Here is a 7,829-nt window from a genome sequence, read left to right as displayed (position 1 = left end):
AAAGAGAAATAAAGACTTTCTCAGATAAACAAAAATTGAGGGAATTTGTTGCTGGTAGATCTACCTTGAAGAAATGTGAAAAGAAGTTATTTAGAAAAAAAAAAAAAGACATAGGTAAGAAACCTGGATCTACAAAGATATGGAGAGAGCAACAAAGAAGGAATAGAGAAGGAAAATAAAATCTTTTTTCTTATTTTTAATTTTCCTAATAGATAGGTTTGTTCAAAATAGCAACAATGTAGTTGATTATGTATGCTTATGTATATATCTTGTGTGTGTGTATTCTCATGTATGCTTCTATACAACTATAATGAATGATTGCAGTAATATAAGGATACAGGGGACAGGAGAAAAGAATTAGGATTATTTTGTTATTATAAGGTATTTATACCACCCACGAAGTAGTGTATTATTATTTTAAAGTGGTCTTGGATTAGTTGTAAATGTATATTACAAAGTGGGACAACCACTTTAAAAAGTAAAAAAAAAAGTATAACTGATACATTAAAAAGGCAAGAATATGAAATTATATAAAACGTTCGGTTAAAAACAAAAAAGGCAAAAACCAGTAGAAGACAACAAAACAAAACAAAACAAAACAAAACCAGGAACAAGGGCAGTAAATAGAAAAACAGTAAGATATGTGGCAGATATTAATCCAAGTATATCAATAATCACTCTGAACATAAATGATTGAAATGCACTAATTAAAAGACAGATTATCATAGTGGACCAAAAAACAAGATCCAACTATATGTTGTTTATAAGAAGCCCATTTTATTTATTTATTTATTTAAAGATTTTATTTGTTTATTTATTTATTTGACAGAGAGAGAGAGAGAGATAGTGAGAGCAGGAACACAAGCAGGGGGAGTGGGAGAGGGAGAAGCAGGCTTCCCGCTGAGCAGGGAGCCCAATGCGGGGCTCGAGCCCAGGACCCTGGGATCATGACCTGAGCCAAAGGCAGATGCTTAACGACTGAGCCACCCAGGTGTCCCTATAAGAAGCACATTTTAAATATAAAGATGCATATAGATAGATTAAAAGTAAGTGGATGGAGGAAAATATACCATGCTAACATTAATCAAAAGAAAGTACTGGCTGGCTCACCTGGTAGAGCATGCGACTCTTGATCTCAGGGCTGTGTTTGAGTCCCATGTTGGGTGTACAGATTACTTAAAAATAAAAAAAAATAAAAAAATAAAAAAGAAGAAAAGGAAAGTAAGAGTAGTTATATTAATTTCAGACAGAACGACTTCAAAACAAGGAAAGTTATCAGGGATTTTTAAAAAAAGGGGCATTACATAATGATAAAGGGGCCACATCTTTATTGTGTATGTGCCTAATAACAGAGTGTCAAACTACATGAGGCAAAAACTGATAGAACTGTAAGAAGAAATAGATGAATTCACTGTCACAGTTGGAGACTTCAACACCCTCCCCCAATCAGAAATGGACAGATCCAACGCAGAAAATGAATAAGGACAGAGCTGAACTCAACAACACCGTCAGTAATCTGGATATGTGGATGCAATTGACATTTATAAGCTACTTCATCCAACAACAGCAGAATACACATTCTTCTCAATTTCACATGCAACATTCACCAAGATAGGCCACATCTGGGCCATAAAACAGATCTTAACAAATTTAAAACAATAAAAATCATGCAATATTTGCTCTCAGACCACAATGGGATTAAACTAGAAATCAGTACCAGAAGGGTAAGTGGAAAATCCCAAACACATGAATAGTAAACAACACCCTTCTCAATAATACATGGGTCAAAGAAGAACACTCAAAAGAAATTTAAAAGTATGTTTAAATGAAAATGAAAACACAGCTTATCAAAATTTGTGGGATGCAACAAAAGCAGTGTTTACAGGGAAATTTATAGTATTAAATACATTATTAGAAGATCTAAAATCAATAATCTGTTTCCACCTTGGGAAACTAGAAAAGAGCAAATTAAATCCAAAGTAAGCAGAAGAAAAGAAAATAAGAACTAGAGCAAAAATTAGTGAAATTGAAAACAGGAAATCAATAGAGAAAATCAGTGACACTAAAAGCTTGTCCTGTGAAAAGATCAGTAAAATCAACAAGCCTCTAGCCAAACTGACTAAGAAAGAGAATGTAAATTACCAATATCAGAAATGACAGGGGGGGCCACCTGGTTGGCTCAGTCAGTTGAGCAGCGGACTCTTGATTTCAGTTCAGGTCATGATCTCAGGGTCATGAGAATGAGCCCTGTGTTTGACTTTATGCTCTGCACTCAGTGCAGAGTCTGCTTGTCCCTGTCTCTCCCCTTTTGCCCCTCTGTGCTCTCTCTCTCAAATAAATACATGAATAAAATCTTAAAAAAAAAAAAAGAAAAGAAATGACAGAGGGGACATCACTACAGAACCCATGGACATTAAAAGGTTAATAAAGGAATACTATGAACAACTGCATGCTCACAAATTTGATAATCTAGATGAAATGGACCAATTCTTTGAAAGACACAAGCAACCAAAACTCATACAAGAAACAAACTGAATAGGCCTATATCTATTCAAGAAATTGAATCAATAATTAATAAGCTCCCCAAACAGTAAGCACCAGGTCCAGATGAGTTCACTTATGAATCCTACCACACATTTAAGGAAGAAATTATACCAATTCTCTACAATCTCTTTCAGAGAATAGCAACAGAACTCCTCTCATTCCATAAATCCAGCATTACCCTCATAAGAAACCAAAGACTTTACAAGAAAACTACAGACCAGTATCTCTCATGAACACAGATGCAAAAATCCTTAATAAAATATTAGCAAATCAAAATCCACAATGTGTAAAAAAGATTATACACCATGACCAAGTGGGGTTTATTCCAGATATGCAAGCCTGGCTCAATGTTCAAAAATCAATTAATATACTCCATCACATCTACAGGCTAAAAAAGAAAAATCAAATGATCATATTGATAGATACAGAAAACGCACTTGACAAAACCCAAGACTCATTCATGATAAAAACTATCAGTAAATTAGGAATAGAGGGGAACATCCTCTTCTTGATAAAGAATATCTACAAAAAACCTAAAGCTAACATCATACTTAATAGTAGGAAACCGGAAGCTTTCTCATTAAGATTAGGTACAAGGCAAGGATGTCCCCTCTTACTACCTCCTGTTCTTGTACTGCAGAATATCTCATCACCTAGGACATGTAGAGATCCCAGAGTAAGCACCCAGTGTTTTTACATTTATTTCGCCATAACACTCCCCTCTGACCCCCGCCAAGAGTGACTCATATGTTCTACAGCTGTACTACTCAGAGTGTATTTTGTAGGTGTTCTTAGAAGTTTCATTTTTCAAGTAAATCATTTTTAATCAGAGAGAGAGCAAGAGTGGGGTGAGGGGCAGAGGGAGAGGGAGAGCGAGAATCCCCAAGCAGACTCCCCCACTGAGCACAGAGCCTGACTCAGGGCTTGATCCCAGGACCCTGAGACCGAGACCCGAGCCAAAATCATGAGTAGGACTTTTACCTGGCTGAGCCACATAGGTGCCCCTCAAGTAAATCATTTTATTTATGTTACAAAATTATCAGTCTGACATAGGTTTGAAAATTAAAAAAAAAATATCATTCACCACAGTTTGAGGACCACTGTTTTGTAGCATGCTCGGTGGTATGCTGCTTGTCTGCAAAACACATTTTGGCATCTCTTCTGATTCCTTTACTGCAACTTAAATTCCTTTTTTGCAACTTAAAAGTGTGGGAGGGATGCCTGGGGTTGCAGTTCATTAAGCATCGGACTCTTGGTTTCAGCTTAGCTCGTGATCTCGGTGTCATGAGATCGAGCCCTGTGTCAGGCTCTGCACTCAGCATGGAGTCTGCTTCAGATTCTCTCTCCCTCTCCCTCTGCCCCTCTCACTCATGCTCTCTCTCTCTCTCTAAATAAATAAATAAATCTTTTAAAAAAAGTGTGGGAGAGTTACCTCCCCATGGAGTGATCTTCGACCAATGGGAGAGTGGAGGTTGGTGGGAGTAGGGCAGATAGACTCTCCCCCCCCCACACCCCCCACCCCTGTCTTCTCTACACGGCCTTCCTGGAGATATCCCACATGCCAAATAAACACACCTTCAAAGATCTGCTCTGTCTCTTTTTGGTTGTCAAGAACAGTAACCAGAATGCTAACACATTGCCTTAGAAATTTCCTTGTCTTTTCCTTTTACCTCCTTTTTTCTGCCCTACATTTGTATCTCATGAAGTATCAGGCTCTGTATTCTAGAGAACCCTAATTAAACACTAAGAATATATCATAGTGACTAAGTAGCTTTCAAAATGATTTTCCCACATGTAAGGATAAACATAGGGATAGAAGACCATATATCTTTATAAATACATCCTTATAGACTATATATAAAGATATATGTCTTTAGAATATCTAAGTCTGAATTCTAGGCAGCGTAGCAGGATTTTGGAAGACTGGTGACCCTCATTCATTCATTACTCATGTTTTGAGGGCCTGCCATATGTTGGGTTTGACAGGAGCTAGGAGATGATGATGAATAAAACCTGATGTGTGTGCTCAAGGAGACCACCACGTAGTGGAAGACGCAGACAAGCGTGAGGCAGAAACACTGCAGGGAGGCAGTGGGTACAAGTGCACATGTATGTGATGAGGCAACAGAGACAGGCACCGGCCCTCAGGATGGGATGATGACCAGAGGGAGCCTCTCAGAGCTGCATTGTGAATGATTTCAAGTAAGCTGCAGGGGAGCAGGGGGGCCATGGGAAAAGGGGACACTTCAGGCAAAGGGAGGGAGCATCCAGGTACAGAAGCATGGAAGTGGGCCAGGTCCTGGCACGTTCAGGCAGGGACCCGACAGTGGTTTGGTGTGATCGGCACCCAGGTGTGACTGGGAGGAGGGGCATCGAGGGCCGAGGCTGACACCCAGACAGCCAGCCAGTGTGCACATCAAGAAGGGTCCTGGAAGCCTGCTAAGGAAGCCGGAATTTCTTCTGAAGGCAGTGGGGGACAATGGATGGATATTAAGTTAGGGGTGCTGTCATAGTTTTAAAATATATGTTCAAAGTCTATGACACTGTTGTGACTTTGTAGAATGAATACTTGTTAAGTAGAGCCCTGGGATCTTGGATGGCATGCTGCAGTTCAAAAGAAGACCACAAGGGAAGTTGAAATATCATTACTGACAGGTCCTGGAGAAAGCACACCGCATGCCCGGGGGGAGGTCGAAGCAGCGCACAGGCAGAGAGAACAGCAGGAGCTGGTGCACGCCTTTGTTAAGATCTGTGAAGGGAGTGCTTTGGGGTTCCCAAGCTATGGCTGGATTGGTCCATTCAAACCAAAAAAGTGTGGGGTTTTGGTAAGCTTTGGGGTACCCAAGGGGCAGGCTGTGGGCAGTGGGGGAGACTGTTGCTCACAAGGCTGCTGGGCAAGTCACATCAGGAACTCACACTGGCTCGTGAGCCTGAGGGCTGCTATCTAGTGTCGTGAGCCCCTTGCGTGAGGGGCTAGTGTCAGTGAACGGCCCCATAGGCCACTGGGCCAAACAAAATGGGTGCTGAGGCAGCAACATCCCGCAGTAGTTCAGCTCAACTCTTGACAGATGCTCTTCCTTTCACAAGATGAAGTTTAATTCTCCTCCTCTTGAATGTGGACCCGATTTAGAGACTCACGCCTATTGAAGAGAAAGTGGTAGAAATGAAAGGGAATGATTTCCAAGGCTTGGTTAGAAGAGCCAATATGGCTTCCAATGGCTCTCTCTCAGGCTCTTGACTTTGGAGCTCCGCGCTACCGTGCAAGACGTCTGGCTGCCTTGCAGATGCCACACTGGGGGGACCACACGCAGAGACCGTGTGAAGACAAGGAGGCCTGCTCAGGGAGTGCCAGCCACTGGAGTCTTCCTAGTCTGGGGACAAGTCACCGGGGTCAGTGAGGCCTCGGGTGATCCCAGCCCCAGCTACTGTCTGATTGCAACCCGTGGCGGGACCCTGAGTGAGAACCGTGGAGCTGAGCCCAGTCCGACTCCAGGACCACGAAAACTAATACTCATGGATCATTGCTGTCATTTTCAGCCACTCTTTTAGGATGTTTATGGCCTGGGAATAGATCGTGAATACACACGGCAGGCCAGGGATTGCAGTCTAGAAACCCATTCTGGTTGCAGGGTGAAGAACAAAGGCAGAGGGAGGACAGCCCCGTTGGAGAGAAATGCTGAGCTCTCAAGCCAAGAGATGCCAAATGCAGCCTATGGGCTCTTCCTGACTTGGGAGTTTGCCCCAAGTCTGCAGGAGCTGCCTTAACCTCTGCTATACCCATGGTGTTACTGAAAACCTATATTGACCCAAGAAAAATCAGCGCATGAGGACCCCCGGGGCCAAATTCAGCTTGGCAAGTTGGAATGCTTCGCCCAGATTGGGGTCTATGGGGCTCAGCCTAGCCACGTGCCAAGACATGCAGCCTGCCTCTGAGGACTGAGGATGTGGCACATAGCTCCCATGGTGGGGGTGGAGACCCCAGAGCACAGCCAGACCCCAGCAATCCCTTTTGTAGCATTGGTTTTGTGCTGGACATCGTTCAGAATGCTGTATATATGTGGAGATGATCAGCAGAGGTCGACAGAGTTGTTCAGCGTCCTCAGTCAGTTTGGGCTAACACCGAAGTGTTATAGACTGGGGGGCTTGAACAGAAAGTGTTTCTCAGTGCTCTGGAGGCTAGAATATCCAAGATCAAGGCCCCGGCAGATTAGGCGTCTGGTGAGAGCCAGCTTCCTGGTTCAAAGACGGCCATCTCCTCTGTGCCCTCATAGGGCAGAGGGGGCAGGGGAACTCTCTGGGGTCTCTTTCATAAGGGCACTAACCTCATTCATGAGGGCTCAATCCTCATGACCTCATCACCCCCCAAAAGTCCCCCCTCCTAATACCATCACACTGGGAATTAGGTCTCAACATCTGAATTTTGGAAGACACTGGCATTCAGCCTATAGCAGGCCCAGAATCAGTGGCGCAAGGTCCACCGTGGGCAAGGAGGCCTGAGTCAGTCTTCGCCGAGATCCTGGCTCACGGCCACACCTGCTTATTCTTTCATATTAAATAGCTTCTGCAAGAGCTTTCCTCTAATAAAAAAGGCTGAGGGAAATTTTCCCTGTTCACAGTGTTTTCCCTTGTGAAGACTCCTAATAGCCTCTTCGTGTGTGTGTGTGTGTGTGTGTGTGTGTGTGTGTGTGTGTGTAGAACTTCAGCCCCTCCTTGTCCTGTTACAGTCTCTGCGGTGGGGCCATCAGAACAGACGGCACTTTTCCTCTCCAGAAAGGCCTGCCAAGGCATTCATTGTCTGGGGAATAATTTGAAACTGTGTGAGACCAAATTCAGGATCTTCAGTGAGTCTATCATTCTCTACTTGACTTAGCACCCCCTATGTCTACAGGCTCCCATATATCACCAGTGGCAGCCCCATAGGATTGGTGTCATGGACACATCCATGCAGTTCTGGTCCTCGGACTTCCGTTCATGCTAGTGCCTCTGTTCACCATGTCTTTCCCTTCCTTTACTGGGAATCAAAATCTTTCTCATCCCTCAGGATCACACTCCAGTGCCACCTCCTCTGTAGGATTTCTCTGGTCCCCTATTAAAAATTAGCTGTTCCATGGGCGCCTGGGTGGCTCAGTTGGTTGAGTGACTGCCTTCGGCTCAGGTCATGATCCTGGAGTCCCTGGATCGAGTCCCGCATTGGGCTCCCTGCTCGACAAGGAGCCTGCTTCTCCCTCTAACCCTCCCCCATCTCATGTACTCTCTCTCTCTCTCATTCTCGCTTTCTCAAATAA

The sequence above is a fragment of the Mirounga leonina genome, unplaced genomic scaffold (genome assembly GCF_011800145.1).
Source record: "Mirounga leonina isolate KUSES-001 unplaced genomic scaffold, KU_Mleo_1.0 Mir_153, whole genome shotgun sequence".
Taxonomy (NCBI): Eukaryota; Metazoa; Chordata; class Mammalia; order Carnivora; family Phocidae; genus Mirounga; species Mirounga leonina.
Note: the sequence above shows the minus strand (reverse complement) of the source record.